Source organism: Panthera pardus, unplaced genomic scaffold (assembly GCF_024362965.1).
Source record: "Panthera pardus isolate Hobbes unplaced genomic scaffold, ASM2436296v1 HiC_scaffold_5, whole genome shotgun sequence".
Classification (NCBI taxonomy): domain Eukaryota; kingdom Metazoa; phylum Chordata; class Mammalia; order Carnivora; family Felidae; genus Panthera; species Panthera pardus.
In genome coordinates, this window is record NW_026526980.1 from 7,593,423 (window position 1) to 7,608,609 (window position 15,187).

The 15,187-nt window shown below is 48.4% G+C and overlaps 1 long non-coding RNA gene and 1 other non-coding gene across 3 annotated transcripts; one reads left to right on the forward strand and one right to left on the reverse strand.

The window, feature by feature from the left end:
- Positions 1 to 9,821: 9,821 nt before the first annotated feature.
- TRNAT-CGU (transfer RNA threonine (anticodon CGU)) lies at positions 9,822 to 9,893 on the forward strand. Its single transcript has one exon. It is a non-coding gene; the product is annotated as a tRNA-Thr (tRNA).
- Positions 9,894 to 12,004: 2,111 nt separating this feature from the next.
- LOC109278454 (uncharacterized) lies at positions 12,005 to 15,187 on the reverse strand. Of its 2 annotated transcripts, XR_002085668.2 has the most exons (3): positions 14,667 to 15,187; positions 12,882 to 12,965; positions 12,005 to 12,579 (listed from the first exon to the last, which is right to left on the reverse strand). It is a non-coding gene; the product is annotated as an uncharacterized LOC109278454 (long non-coding RNA). The 2 variants fall into 2 exon arrangements; XR_008419330.1 differs by lacking the exon at positions 12,882 to 12,965.

The window sequence follows — 15,187 nt, forward strand, 5'->3', positions numbered from 1 at the left end:
GTTGGGATACCAACACTACCCTGATTGCAAGACTTACAAAGCTATGGTAATTAAGACAGTGTGGAATTGGTGTAAAAACAGACAAAGAGATCAAGGGAACAAAATAGAGCCCAGAAGTAGGCATATGAACAACTTATTTTCAACACAGGTACAAAGGAAATCAGTGGAGAAAAGACAGGATTTACAACAAAAGATACCGGAACGATTTTATCTCTATATACAAAAAAGTGAACTTCAGTTCATAATTTACATCATATACCAGATTAACTCTAAAGGGATCATTTTTGCCAAACTTTAAATTACAAAACTTTCTATAGGAAAATATTTTGTGCTTTTGAGTTGGGCAAAGATTTCTTTTATATATACATCAAGAAAAGAATGATGTGTGGGGCACCTGGGTGGTTCTGTCGGTTGAACTTCCGACTTCAGCACAGGAGTTCAAGCCCCACATTGGGCTCACTGCTGTCAGCACAGGGCCTGTTTCGGATCCTCTGTCCCCCTCTCTCTGCCCCTTTCCTGCTTGTGCTCATTCTCTCTCTCAAAAAGAAATAAACAACAACAACAAAAAAGAATGATGAGCATAAGAACACACAGTGGATGTCATCAAAAGTTAAAACTTCTCCTAAAAGGACACTGTTAAGGGAATGAAAAGAGCCACAGGAGAAAATATTGAAAATCAAATTTCTGATGAAGTAATGGTATCCAGAATAGATCAAGAACTTGCTCAATTTGATAAGAAAAGAAACCACCCAATAAAACAATGCAGAAGGGATTTTTTTTTTAAATGTCCTGGCAGGAGCATGCCTTTTCTTTTTATAATTATTTGTTTTGGGGCGGGGGGAGGGAGGGAGGGGGAGAAAACAAGCAGGGGAGAGGCAGAGAGAGGGAGAGTAAGAGAATCCCAAGCAGGCTCCTTGCTGTCAGTGCAGAGCCTGACTCGGGGCTCAAATTCATGAATGGTGCAATCATAACCTGGGCTGAAATCAAGAATCAGACGCTCAACGGACCGAGACACCCAGACACCCCAGGGCAGAAGAGATTTGAACAGACACTTCTCCAAAGACCAATGAGTAGTAACACATGAAGAAATGCTCAACATCATTAGTCACTAGAGAAACACAGATTAAAACCACCATGAGATTCCATCCCACACCTGTTAGGATGGCTAAATTTAAAAGACTGACTCTACCAAGCACTGGTGAGAACTGGAACTTTCTTACCCAGCTGGTGGGGGGAATGTGAAAGGCACAACCACCTTGGGAAACAGTTTACCAATTTTTTAAAAAGATAAGCATACAGGGGCGCCTGGGTGGCTCAGTAGGCTAAATGAATGACTCATGATCTCAGCTCAGGTCTTGATCTCAGGGTTGTGAGTTCAAGCCTTGCACTGGAGTCTACACTGGGCATGACGCCTTCTTAAAAAGAAAAAAAAAAAAAAAAGATAAACACACGATCCAGCCATCTCACTCCTTTGTATTTACCCAAGATGCATGAAAGCCTTTCAATGTCCTTTCAAAAGCCTGTACATGAAATGTTCATGGGTTCATGGTAGCGTTATCTGTAATCGCTCTCAACTGGAAACAACGTAAATATCCATGCCACTCAGCAGTAACAAGGAATGGATTCTTGCACATGAAATCGTGTATGATATGGATGAATCTTAAAATAAGTATGTTGAGTGAAAGAAACCAGGAGAAAAAAAAATACATGCTGTTTGATTCCATTTATGTAAAACTCTAGGATGTGGAAACTAACATAGAGACAGAAAGCAGAATAGTAGTTGTTGAAAGATGGGAGAAAAAGATTCTAAGATGACAGTAACAACCAATCCCAAAAAAAACAAACAGCCCAACTCAAAAGAAAGAAGCCACTCTCGATTTCTACAGGTGTTTTTACCTGAATGGAACTAGTGGCTTCTATTTGAGATAAGCTGAGGTCTGGATGTAGTGTTTGTACTTTCTCCAAATATTTGCCCCTGTGTTATTTTTAGAGAGAGCAGAAGATTACACAGCACTCACTAATATACCATGACAACCAGCAAAACACAGAGGCAAACACCAGAGCAACCATTCACACTTCCAGCACCGAAGTGCCCAGAAAGCAGCTACGGACTCAAAGCATCACAAGAAAACACAGTGACAGCTTTTTAAGAACGGTGAGGGACAGAACCATGAGAAAGAGCAACCCTAAAAGGTTTCCCGTAAAATCTTATTCAACGTTTCCCTAGGAGAAATTCGCACATGTCCATAATGGAATGGGGGGAAAGTCACGTTTCACATTCGACATCTTTGCCCCCAAGTTTTACATACGTATTTATGTTTTCACAGCACGAAAATAAAACCACCAGGGGAAAACGCAAAAGGTATGTTCTGCTCTGTAAGTAGATGTCTCTTCACATTTGTTCTCATTTCCTTCCGCCCGTTTATCTTTTCCAGTTGCCAAGAACAGCCCTGGGAATAATCACCTCCCACACCCAAATCTGGGGATATGATAATTGGCGTCGGATGACAGGAGATGACATTTTTAAAGTCACTTTGAACTTCATAACATACATGTAATCTTTAAGCATGTAAACACTGCTTCTGCTCCTACATTTAAGGGAAGGGGGTGTATATGGAAGGTGGCCCAATTACAAGCATAAATTCACCAAAACTCTGTATTGGTTAAAAAAAAAAAAAAAAATTGCAACCCAGGGGATCAAGTGTCATTTATGTAACAGTCATCTTCAAACACAAGGCCCAGAAAATGGTCTCTATCAATCAAAATGACTTCATGGTTAATATGAATCAAGATGTGAGTTTTTAAAAACCCATATAATATTAATAAAGCTAAGGGAAAATAAATTCTTTGCTGCATTGACAAACACACCCCATGTATCATTCACAGGAGATGTTGGTACTACTTTACACAAAGTGCAGTATTTGCAAAAGAACCAGTTTGGGACATTCACATATTGTCTCTCACAAGCTTATAATACTGAAAAGAACCAAAGATGTTTGTTCACTTTGCACCAACACACCCGTACCCAAAACGCAGGTCTCAACCAGCTGAGAGGACCTCGGCCATGCGGCACACAGAGCTTGTGACTGATTGTCTCTGCTTCTTCACAACCAACTCCACACAAACTTAAACATGAGAGACTCAGGGTGCCTGGGTGGCTCAGTCGGTTAAACGTCCACTTCAGCTCAGGTCATGATCTCGTGATTCGTGGGTTCGAGTCCTGCATCAGGCTCTGTGCTGACAGCTCAGAGCCTGGAGCCTGCTTCGGATTCTGTGTCTCCTTGTCTCTCTGCCCCTCCCTGGCTCACACTCTGTCTGTCTGTCTCTCTCTCTCAAAAATAAATAAACATTAAAAAAAAAAAAAAAGACTTTAAAAATCAGAGACTCAAGGGGCACCTGGGTGGCTCAGGTGGCTGAGCATCTGACTCTTTGTTTCAGCTCAGGTCACAATCTCACCATTTGTGGGTTCAAGCCTCACATCGGGCTCTGCTGCTGGCAACACGGGGCCTGCTTAGGATTCTGTCTCCCTCTCTCTCTGCCCCTCCATGGCGCGTTCTCTCTGTCCCTCTCAAAACAATAATTAGATAATTTTTAAAAATACATTATTTTTTTCTTTTTTTCTTTTTAATGTTTATTTGTTTTTGAGAGAGAGAGTGTGCGAGCATGAGCAGGGGAAGGGCAGAGAGAAGGAGACACAGAATCTGAAGCAGGCTCCAGGCTCTGAGCTGTCAGCACAGAGCCCGACATGGAGCTCAAACCCACAAAATGTGAGATCATGACCTGAGCCGAAGTCAGACGCTTAACCAGCTGAGCCATCCAGGCACTGCTAAAAAAATTTTTTTAATGAGAGCCTCAAACAGAGCCAGTATTGTTCCTGTAGCCTGGTAGCACAGACAGCAGCTCACTCACCACCAAACGGATGTTTGCTCAAGGCTGCTAAAAAGCAACAGAAAAGTTATGTTAGGAAAGCAATGACCCTGCCATCTCTGCTAAAGAACCCTCCACACACATGCATAAGGAGGCCCAAGCAAAGATACAAGGGCAGCACTGTGTGTAATGAAGAAAAATTCAAAACAACCCCAGCCAGATGGGAATTAATAAAACCGCTACAGTCACCCAGCACACTCGAGCACGGCAGTTAAAAGGAATTAGAGCCATAGGGAATGATACCGCTGGACATCTGATGCCTTGTGGAGCTTTTAAAAAGACGAGCTACATAACATGTACAACAGGAGGGATACATAACATGTATCACTGGAGGGAAGATAAATCCCACCCCGAACACTATACTTCCCATGTATAAATACACATCAACACAAAACAAAAAGATACAGAATGACCCAAAATAAACTCCTAATAAGATGAGGGGAAGCAGGGGAAGGGAGAGCTGGAAGCGTAGGGCCCCCTGCTACACAAAGAACAAATAATAAGAGAAATAGCAATTTTCTTCTCCATTACTTTCTGCCTTTTTTACATATACATAAAAGCACCATCAATGCTACATGCTAATGTCTGTACCTCAGATAATCTGACCTTTTTAGAGCTTATCCGAAAAAGCAAAAAAGAAAAAGAGCAAAACTTATTATTCACAGCTGCCAACTCGAGCTTATTCTAGTTCTGGAATGAACCTACTGAAACATGACCTCCCGAGGTTAGAGGTTCTAAGATTGATCTGATGAGATGATACCAGGGCATTCTGTACAACTCTAATGTCTCTGCAGAAAATTTTAATTTACATCTTTGTAACCTTTGGTGTACGGTTGGCATTATTTGTGGAAGGGTGTTGAAGCAATGATCCCCTTTCTGAACCAGGAGACCATTGCTTCTTCTGAAAGTTGTCACCGAGATTACACTGACAACACATCCTCCTTCAACCCTCCTCCAGATGTGTCCTGCGGGGACCCCCACCATTCCTTCACATGGATGGCAGGCCAAAAGGAGGTGAACACAGTTACCACAAGCATCCCACCTACTCCTCCACTGAAAATCACAGGAAATTCACATAATGAAATGCAAAGGAAATGAATTTAGACTCCAAGACCCAGAGGCACCAGCAAGAAGCAACTGTGAAATGAAATATTCAACTTCCTCCATACTGACCTACAGATTCCATGCACTCCCCATTAAAATCCCAGCAGGCATGTGTCGAAACTGATGAGCGGTTTCTACTAATCATACGGAAATGCAAAGGACTAGAATGCAAGAAACAATTCTGGAAAAGAAGAATGAAGATGGAGGGTTTATAACATTTGATTTCAGCACTCACCGGAAAACACAAGCATCAGGACTGGGGGGTAACTGGCCTGCAAATAAGCATTCTCATCAACAAAACACAGCACACACTCCAGAAACAGACCACAAATACACAGGAAACTGAATTTTAACACAGGTACTGCCACAATTCCATGGGGAGAGAATAATCATTTCAACCAATGGTGCTGTAACAATTTGATAGCCATCTGGGAAAAGCATGAACATCAAACCATACCTCACACCATACAGATAAATGGACTCAAAACGGATCACAGGCCTAAATGTAAAACGTCAAACGATAAAAATTCCAGAAAACCTTGGTGACCTAGGTACACATGACCTACCTCGACATGACCTGGGGAGTCCTTTCTTAGAAAGGACGTAACAAGCATGAAACATAAAAGGAAAAAAAAAAAGAAGGATAAAGCGGACTACATTGAAACTAAAAGTTCCTGCCCTTTGAAAGACATCTTCAAGACTTGACAAGGCAAGCCCCAGACTTGGTGAAAATAGTCACAACCTAGGCATCTGACAAAAGACTTGTATCCAGATTATACAACCGACTCTAGGGATTCCGTAAGAGAAAGACAAACGAGCTATAAAAACAGGCAGAAGATTTGAGCAGCCACTTCACAGAAGATGTACGCAGCGGCTAATGGGCCCAGGAAGAGGCGCTTACCAGGGAAATGCACATCACAATGAGATACAACCACGTACCCACCAGAAGAGCTAAAATTAAAAAGCCCAGGTCCCTTACTCGGGGTGCCCTATGTCTGCTCCGTTCACAGCCTGGCCCCTACCTAGTATTTGAGGTGCTCAGCCCGCTGGGAAACATGGACTTTCTCCCAGAAAGTAATGAAGGCAGGCTGTGTTCTCTGGCTCCAGCCTTGGGCTCTAACCCACCAAGACTAACAGCGCGGTCGCTGGCAGGCTGGGAGGAGCTGAGGAAGCTTTTGTTTAGGCTCGATTTAGGTTATCAGTAAAAACCTGATGTCATTAACTCAGGTGACCTAAGTATCCAAGCTTAAGTGTTTCCCTGCCATCTTCTTCATGCAAATGAATGTCTCCAAGATCTTTTTTTTTTTTTGAGAGACAGCAAGCTGGGGAGGGGCAGAGAAAGAGAGGGGGACTGAGGACCCAAAGCAGGCTCTGCACTGCCAGCAGTGAGCCCAACGTGGGGCTCAAAGTCGGGAACCATGAGATTGTGACCTGAGCTGAAGTCGGACGCTCAACCGAATGAGGCACCCAGACGCCCCCAAGATCCTTTAAAGGAGGGGTTCTCAAAGTGAGGGCCAGGACCGGCAGCATCAGCATAACATGGGAGTTTGTCGGAAAGGCTGCCCCACGGTCCCCATATGGGTCTGCGTCCTTCCCAAGATGTGGGGGTCCCAGTGAGATGTGCGGCTAAGGTTGCAATGAAGGCTCCCGTTAAACAGTGTGGGTGGAGGCCCTCCCGGACTATCAAATGCCGCTAAAATGGGGGCAGCACACATGAGTCAGGGCAGCCAGGACCCAGGCATGGGCTGTATCAGGAGTTTGGCCTGCAAGGAGAGAGGGTCCCAGAGAGAACTTGAGTTTTTCAAGCCACATCAACCTGGGGGACGGGCACAGAGAAACAAAAAAAAGTACAGGAAAAAAAGAGAAAGATTTAAAACTAGATATTTTTTTCTAAAATGGAAAAAAAAAAGTGACATTTCAACACAAAAGAAATGCAAATGCTCATGAATTATTCAGATCCAGGTGACTTGAATATACAGACAGAACAAAAAGATCAAAAGTATTCCATCCTATCCCCTGGCTTGGTCACCAGATCAGCAGACCCTGGTTTCTCACCCCGCATGCATGCGGGAGGCCTGGGGTTGGGGTCACATTGATTCTGTGCCATCATCTGCCCCAGGGCCTTTGTTAGGACGCAGAAAAGAGGAAATGTTCACTGGATTTAAGCTCTTTCTGCAAGAGTGAACAATGAACAACTCCCATCACCAAGGAATTCAAAGTTTCTCCTTCCTCTGAAAAGGAGTCCAGACAAGTTCAGTGTCAGGACAATCCTGGAACTGTGGTTGGAGGGCACTGGCCAAGGAGGTTCCCCAGAACCACGAGGAGGACCGCGCTGAAATAAACCCTGAATGTTAATTCCTTCCATAATACGTTTTGAGGACCTACCTTGTGCAGGTACCGCTCTGGGACACTGGAACCAGGACAGACCCTCCGTCCACGTGTACAAGCTCTGTGGCCTCTTGCGCGTCTTCTGCCTGGCAGATTAAGTCAAGTCAGACCACCCAGCTCACAGAAGGTGGGAGGGCCAGCCTCTCTCAGGGCCCCTCCGATCCTGGACACCTGGGGCATCCCACCTGCCCAACAAGCTACAGATGCTCCTCTATTATTCTGCTCCCTCCCTTCCCTCACAAGACAAAACTGAAAAACAGCACCTGTTAAGAGACTGATTCCTGCTCCACCTGCCGGGTTAGTTCTGGGCTCTGCTCCCATGTGAATTTCCTTCATTTGCTAATTTCTTTTAACTTTGGCTAAGCCTCTGCCACTTCTGCACAATCATCCCAACTGCTCAACCCAAAAAAGGAGGGAGACACTGGCACCAATTTTATCCTCAACTAGTCAGAGGCATTGCTCAGTAAGAAATGTTTTAATTCTGAAAATGTTCTTGAGTTTTCTATTTAAAAATGTTTATAAAATTTTGGAAATTATTATTAATTTTTTGGACGTGTATTCATTGTTGAGAGACAGAGCACGAGCAGGGGAGGGGCAGAGAGATAGGGAGACACAGAATCCGAAGCAGGCTCCAGGCTCCGAGCTGTCAGCACAGAGCCCGACGTGGGGCTGAGATCACAAACCTTGAGATCATGACCTAAGCCGAAGTCAAACATTTAACCGACTGAGTCACTCAAGTGCCCCAAATTTGATAATTTTTATTTATTTTGAGACAGAGGGGGGGAGGGAGAGGGGGAAAGAGAGAGAGGGAGGGAGGGAGAGAGAGAGAATAAGCAGGGGAGGGGCAGAGAGAGAGAGAGAGATAGAGAATCCCAGCACAGGGCTCCATCCCACTAACCTTGAGATCATGACCTGAGCCAAACTTGGACGTTTACCAACTGACCCACCCAGGTGCCCCAATTTTTTTTTTAATTAGGGAGCTGCGGTGAGGTTTGCAGAAAGATCTCACACACTGGGTGCAGTGTCTCAGGGTTCCTGTCCCAGTGTCTGAGGGTAAGTGTTGGTGCCTTTTCCACTCACCGTCCCAAACCATGACATTTAAAGCAACTTGGTGAACACAACTTCCCGGTATTTAAGTTTCCTATTTGCCTATACAGTTGAGTAGTTTCCTAATGTATGTCTTCATATGCCCTACAAGCATCACTGGTACCAGACGGGAAAGATGCATATAGCAGAACGTTCTGTGCAGCAAAAGAGCTGCGGACAACATAAAGCTACTTCCCAGAAATTGATTAAATCAACTGCGATAGAGCCACTCAAAAGGAAACCACTATTAGCTAATTAATCACTAATAGCTATTAAAGAGAATAAGGTAACCCATCCTTGTAGAATGGTCATATTACCGTATATACTGTAGTATATATAATTTACAATATTGGGTTATGCATAATATTAACGAAACACAGATTAGTGTTTGTTAAATAATCCACTGTCACTTGTGATTATTTTCTATGACTACAAGCCGCTGTATTAATACATCATACATCCATTCATGAAAAATCCAAGAGAACTGCAGAGTCGGTCCATGTGTATAAAAATAAGTTTGAATACGTACATACATTTGAGTATATAAATATGAATGTGTCTATCAGTTGTCTGGCGCAGCCGGGCTCAGCCTTTCCGGCGCATCAGCATCGCCTGGAGGGCTAGTGAAAGCTCACGTTGCCTGGCTCCACCATCGGGTGTGATTTGGCAGGTGCCGGTGAAACCGCCAAGTCGCAGGGCGGCAAGCTCCCAGGTGATGGCGCTGCTCCGGGACGAGGCAGACACCCTGGGCTTAACCGCGGCAATCGGGGTAAAGGAGCTTTGAGCTTATTTCTTAAACACTTACTCATTCATTCAACAACCGTCGCCGAGCGTGTGCTCCGCGCAGGGCAGCCGGGGACCGCCCGGGGAATCCGGCTGGCAACGAGCACTGCCATCCCTTCTCCCGCTTCCGGGCTGCTTCGCCCCAGAGGGGAAACTGAGGCTCCGAGGAGCGCCCTCCAAGGTCTCAGACCGTCTCTGGAGGAGCTGGGATTCGAACACTAGGCACTGAGTACCCGACAACTGCTCCGCCGACTCCGGAGCTCCAGACACGCCTCCTGCCGTGGCCGCGGGGACTCCGGGGCCGCCACCCCACCACACGCGGGGACCGGGTTACCCTCCAAGCCCAGCGGGTCGGCCGCCGGGAGTCTGCGGAGAGCGTCCGGCGCGCGCCCGCTGGAGCCCCGCCCCTCCCGCCGCAGGGAGGGGGCGGGGCCCCGCGGGGGCCGAGCGGGCGCGCTCGCGCTCGTGCCCGCGGGGCGAGCTCACGGGAGCGACGCCAGGATAGAGGCTCGCGGAGCCGCCATTCTAACGCAGGCGCGGTGGCCAAGTGGTAAGGCGTCGGTCTCGTAAACCGAAGATCACGGGTTCGAACCCCGTCCGTGCCTGGCGTGAGCCTCTCTAGTGGCGAGACTTTTTAGGGTTGGGACCACTTTTCAAGAGCTGGCCTCCCGAGAGGCCCCCGCCCGCCTGCCGCGCCGAGAGCCTCGCCCCTGGGTGCAGATGGGTGCGGAGCCGGCCAACTGTTTTCACCTCGTGTGGCTCCAAGCTCTGCTCCTGCCCTCGCAGGAGGTGAGCGTCTGGGTGGTCCGGCCTCGGCGAGTGCGCAAACTCTGCCCGCTCCGGGCGGCGCCCCCCGCGGACGGCGCCCCCTGCCGCCCCCCGCGGGAAGCGGAGGGGCCCCCAGAAACCGTGGCCCCTGGCAAAAACCCCACAGCTGCTGGCACTCGACTCGAGAGCCGCTAAGCTTTTCCCCTGAACTTGAAAGCCCAATTTTATCCTCTCTAATGAGAGGACTGCCGTTGCCTGATGCCGGGCCCACACCCAGAGGCAGCTGCTGGCTGGCTTGCTATTTTTAAAAAGAAATCCGTTGCAGGCACTGCATGAAGAGAGGAAATCCTGCCCAGACCTAGACCCGCCTGAGCCTCCGTTTGCCCTTCTGTGAAATGGACGCCTGGCCAGCTGTAGGCGTTTGCGTGCTGCCAGACGGACTGGCCGTGGAAGCGGCCCCGGGAAACGGAGCTGGGGTCACAGGGAACCTGTTTTCTTCGCATCACGAAAGGATGCACCGCGGGGCTGCTCGAATGCATTTAACCACGCGTGCAGTGGCCTCGACCCGCGGGGGTTTTGCGCCCTCTGAAAACCAGCTTGACCTCCTCGGGGAAACCCGGATCGGCCCGAGATTCCTAATCGAAGGGAGCGTTAACGGAGCTCCTGGTGGATACGTGGTGGAGCTGGACTCCGGGGGCACCTCGGTGACCGAGCCACATCGGGGCGGGCTCTCTCGGATTGGAGGGAGGGCGCCTGGGGGATGCGATGGGGAGCCAGGAGCCTAGCTGCAGCGGCCAGGGGCTAAGAGTCCCCGACTCCACAGCAGCGGCTGTCACAGTCGTCAGCCTTCCTCAGCATCCCCTGGCTTGTTAAGCACCTATCGCTGGGCCCCACCTCGGGGCTTCTGCATATTCGGTAAATCCGAGATGCGGCCTGACTACCCCCCACGTGGCCCTGATGCTGCCAGACCACACCGAGAAGCTCTCTTCGCCCCGGGGGTCGCCTTAAAAGACAGGTGCTCGTTCTTCAGTGGCGCCGAGACCCTGCATTTCTAACTTGCGGCTGGGTGACGCTCGTGTGGCTGGGCCCCGCCCTCCCTGACTGGGCAGAGGGTAGAAGGATCCACATCAAATTAACAGCTGGCCAGTCGGAGATCTGTGCAAAGGATTCCTTCACTTCTTATCCTGAAAACTTTCACATTGTTTAGATTTAATAGATGACTGTATCACGTGCAGAATTTTTTTTTTTTCCAGAATCTCTCCAGAGCCCACAAACCCAAAGATAACCTATTAGGAGGCAGGCGAGTTAGAATGATCCAGAATTAAGACAGATAATGATTGAGTGTTGTCTTCTCTCCCCTGGAGCATTCATTTCTTTTTAAAGAAGCGCCACAGGGGTGTCTGGATGGCTCAGTGGGTTAAGCATCTAACTTCTGCTCAAGTCATGATCTTGTGGTTCGTGGGTTCCAGCCCTGAGTCAGGCTCGGTGCTGACTGCTCAGAGCCTGGAGCCTACTTCAGATTCTGTGTCTCCCTTTCACTCTGCGCCTCCCCTGCATTCTGTCTCTTTCTCCAAAAAAAAAAAGTGTCACAAAGGAACACTTAGGTTCCTTCCATTAAACAACAACAAAAACCACACTCCCCCCCCCCCCCCCACTCAGTTAGGCCAGTATCGGTGGGAGGACGTTAGTCCACACATATTTCCTGTCCTTCTCTCCAAAGAGTAAAGCCTCACTCAGTGCCATCATCCTAGGAAAACACCCATTCTCACCACCCCCCAAAACTGTCCCTACCATGCCCACCCTCCTTTGCCCCACATGTTGAACGGGCTTCAGGAAAAGGCAAGTTACATAATGTGCTGTAGGTACCATTTTTCCAAAAAAAAAAAAAAAAAAATTGCACAAAATGTCTAAGGGTATATATTTATGTGTGGGGAAGTGCTTGCTGTTTTTTGTTTGTTTTTAAGTTTATTTATTTATTTTGAGAGAGAGGGCACGCACAAGTAGGGGAGGGACAGAGAGAGAAGGAAAAAGAGAGAATCCCAAGCAGGCTCCCCACCGTCAGCACAGAGCCCAATGTGGGGCTCGAACTCATGAAAGGTGAGATCATGACCTGAGCTGAGATCAGGAGTCCGACCCTTAACTGACTGAGCCACCCAGGTGCCCCGGTTTTTTGTTTTTAAGCCTGGAAGACTACACATGAATCTCAAAGTCATCATCTCTGCTGGAAATCTGGGGATACCACGGAGCTGTGAAACCAGCTTGGTGCAGGCTGTCGAATCAGACACTAGTGAGCCAAATTCTGAGTTTGGGTCCTCTTTTCACGGAAGTGGGTAAAGCTGATGGTGTGTCTGAATAAGCAAGCCATTGTATGTTGGTTTGAACCACTTGCGCTCCTGAATCTGTAAAGCCATGTTTGGGTTCCCGTAACTTGTCTGTGAATTTCTGAAAGTCAGCTTGAAGTCTGCTGTGTTTGTTCAGTGACAACTTGACCACTGGGGAAAAGGTGGGTTTGCACAGGGAGCTCTGTAAGGAGAGATCACGATGGTCAGTGACAGAGAAGGTGAAATAAGAATTCTGAAGGCAAAGAGGGAGCCCAGGTTCCTGGGTGGTAGCTAGGAGGGGCTGTTGGTTAGCAGAGGCTGCACGGGGAGCAAGCTTCAACAGTGACACTGTGTGGCAGCAGCGTGCAATAGCAGGGCCGCCATGGTTTCTCTCCGCTGGGGGAATCTACCAGAACCTGGGGGGGGGGGGAGCCATGGACCCTCCACTTAATCTCTGTGGGCCTCAGTTTCTCCCATTCTATAATTGGACTGGCACACACTCACTTGGTTCTCATGCGACGGAGGCTTTCTGAGACAACATTGTAAACATCCACCAACCAGGACGTGAAAGGGCAATCCATCCATCCCCTGGCGTCATGGGCCGCCATGAAAAGGAAGGATTGATTTATGGATCTGGAGATTCATTTAGTAAGAAAAGCTGTGCCCCGTTTGAGGGAGGTGGTTTTACAGCTTTATTCAGGTATAACTGATAACCAAATAAACCCCCGCGCATATTGAAATGTATAGAATTTGATGAGTTTGGACATAGGCACACACCTGGGAAACCATCAGCACATTCAAGGTGAGAGACATACCATCACTTCCAAGTTCCCTGTGCCCTTTTGTTCTTTTGTGTGTCTGAGAACACAACGTGAGATCTGGCCCCTTGAGAGAGTTGTTAACAATAGGCGCTAGGTTGTACAGATCTCTAGAATTTGTCCATCTTGTATAGCTGTAACGTTAGCCGATATGCTTATAAATAAGCATATTTATCCATACACATAGATTTAAAAAAAATTTTTTTAATGTTTATTTTTGAGACAGAGAGTGAGCGGGGGAGGGGCAGAGAGAGAGAGAGAGCGGGAGACACAGAATCCAAAGCAGGCTCCAGGCTCTGAGCCATCAGCACAGAGCCCGACGCGGGGCTCGAACTCACGGGCCGTGAGATCATGACCTGAGCCCAAGTCAGACGCTTAACCCACTGAGCCGCCCAGGCGCCCCATACACAGAGATTTTTATGTTGGCTTCTCAGAATGTTCCAGAACATCCACATCCCATGCAGAAGGCTCCATGTCCTGCTGTTGATCATGGAGACGTGCAGGTGGGGTGAGGGGTACAGAGGGATTACAGAGCAAAGGACCAATTTTTTTTTTCCTATTATCATGGCCTCAGGAAGGGAAGCTGTGTTACTTCCGAATGCACTGTTTTGGCAGCAAAAACTTACAAACTTAACAACAGGGGGGAAAAAAAGAGAAAATATAAAGAGTAAACAGATGCCAGGGCTCTGGAGAGCACAGGCGTTCACGCAGGGCCGGCCCTGCATGGATGAGATGCCAAGTTTGCAGGGAAAAAGCTCCCTCTTGGGGCACCTGGGTGGCTCAGTCGATTGAGCTTCTGACTTCGGCTCAGGTCATGATCTCACGGGTTGTGGGTTCAATCCCCGCGTCGGGCTCTGTGCTGACGGCTCAGAGCCTGGAGCCTGCTTGGGATTCTGTGCTTCCCTCGCTCTCTGCCCCTCCCCCCACTCGTGTTCTGTCTTTCCCTCTGTAAAATAAATAACATAAAAACAAGAAAAAGCTCACTCTTGTCTTCCAAACTGACCCCCTCCAAGGAGAGGCCTCCAGCCCACTGCCCTGGCGTGTCTCCCATCTGGAATGACGTCATGTGCTTTGCAAACTTCCAGTAAAGAATAAAAAACGGCGCTCTTAATAAGAGAGTCAGTGATTTGTAGCCGTGCATGAGTGGAGAACCACATTTCAAAACCAGAAGCGTATTTCAGGCACGAGTAGCACTTAAAAGAAAATATTGTGGCAGGCCCCTGGAGGCAGCAGACGTTGTTTATGTCATATCAACTTGAGTTTTGCTTAGCAAACCACCAGGCCGGCCCACAAAGAACGCTGCCCGTGAGTCTGTTCCCTCCCGTCCCCGCCCGGCCCTTCGAACCCAGGTGAGCAGACCTGGGTTTTGGCTTACCGTGGGTAAAAAAAAAAGAACCCTTGAACTCCAGGCCGGGCGGGCTGCAAAATCCCTCACAATTCTTGAAACACCCCCAGAAAAGAAACCCCGTACCTTCCTTTGAGAAGCGTTGGCGGACAGACTCTGACAATATCCTGAGCGATTCTTGCCTTCTGCTGTTCACACCCCGTGTCTTCCCTTCTTCTTAAGTGGGACGACAGTGCCCTGCGGGATACGGCACAGGTGACGTGATGTCACTTCTCTGATTATGTTGCATAAGACGGCAGCACCCATCTGGATAGCAGACGCTCTCTGGCTGCTTCAAGGACACGCGCGGCCGTGCTGGGGAGGCCCACACGGCAAGGAACGGAAGCCAGCCAACAACACGGCAAGAAATCGAAGCCCTCAGTCCAACAGGCCACGAGGGACTGAATTGTCAGCAGCCGTGGGGACTCGGAAGGGAGTCCTGGAGCGCCTGGGTGGCTCAGTCGGTGAAGCATCTGCCTTTGGCTCAGGTCATGATCTCACGGTTCGTGGGTTCGGGCCCCGCGCCGGGCCCTCTGCTGTCTGTGCAGAGCCGGCTTTGGATCCTGTGTCCCCTCTCTCTCCCTGTGCCCCTCCCCTGCTTGGGCTCT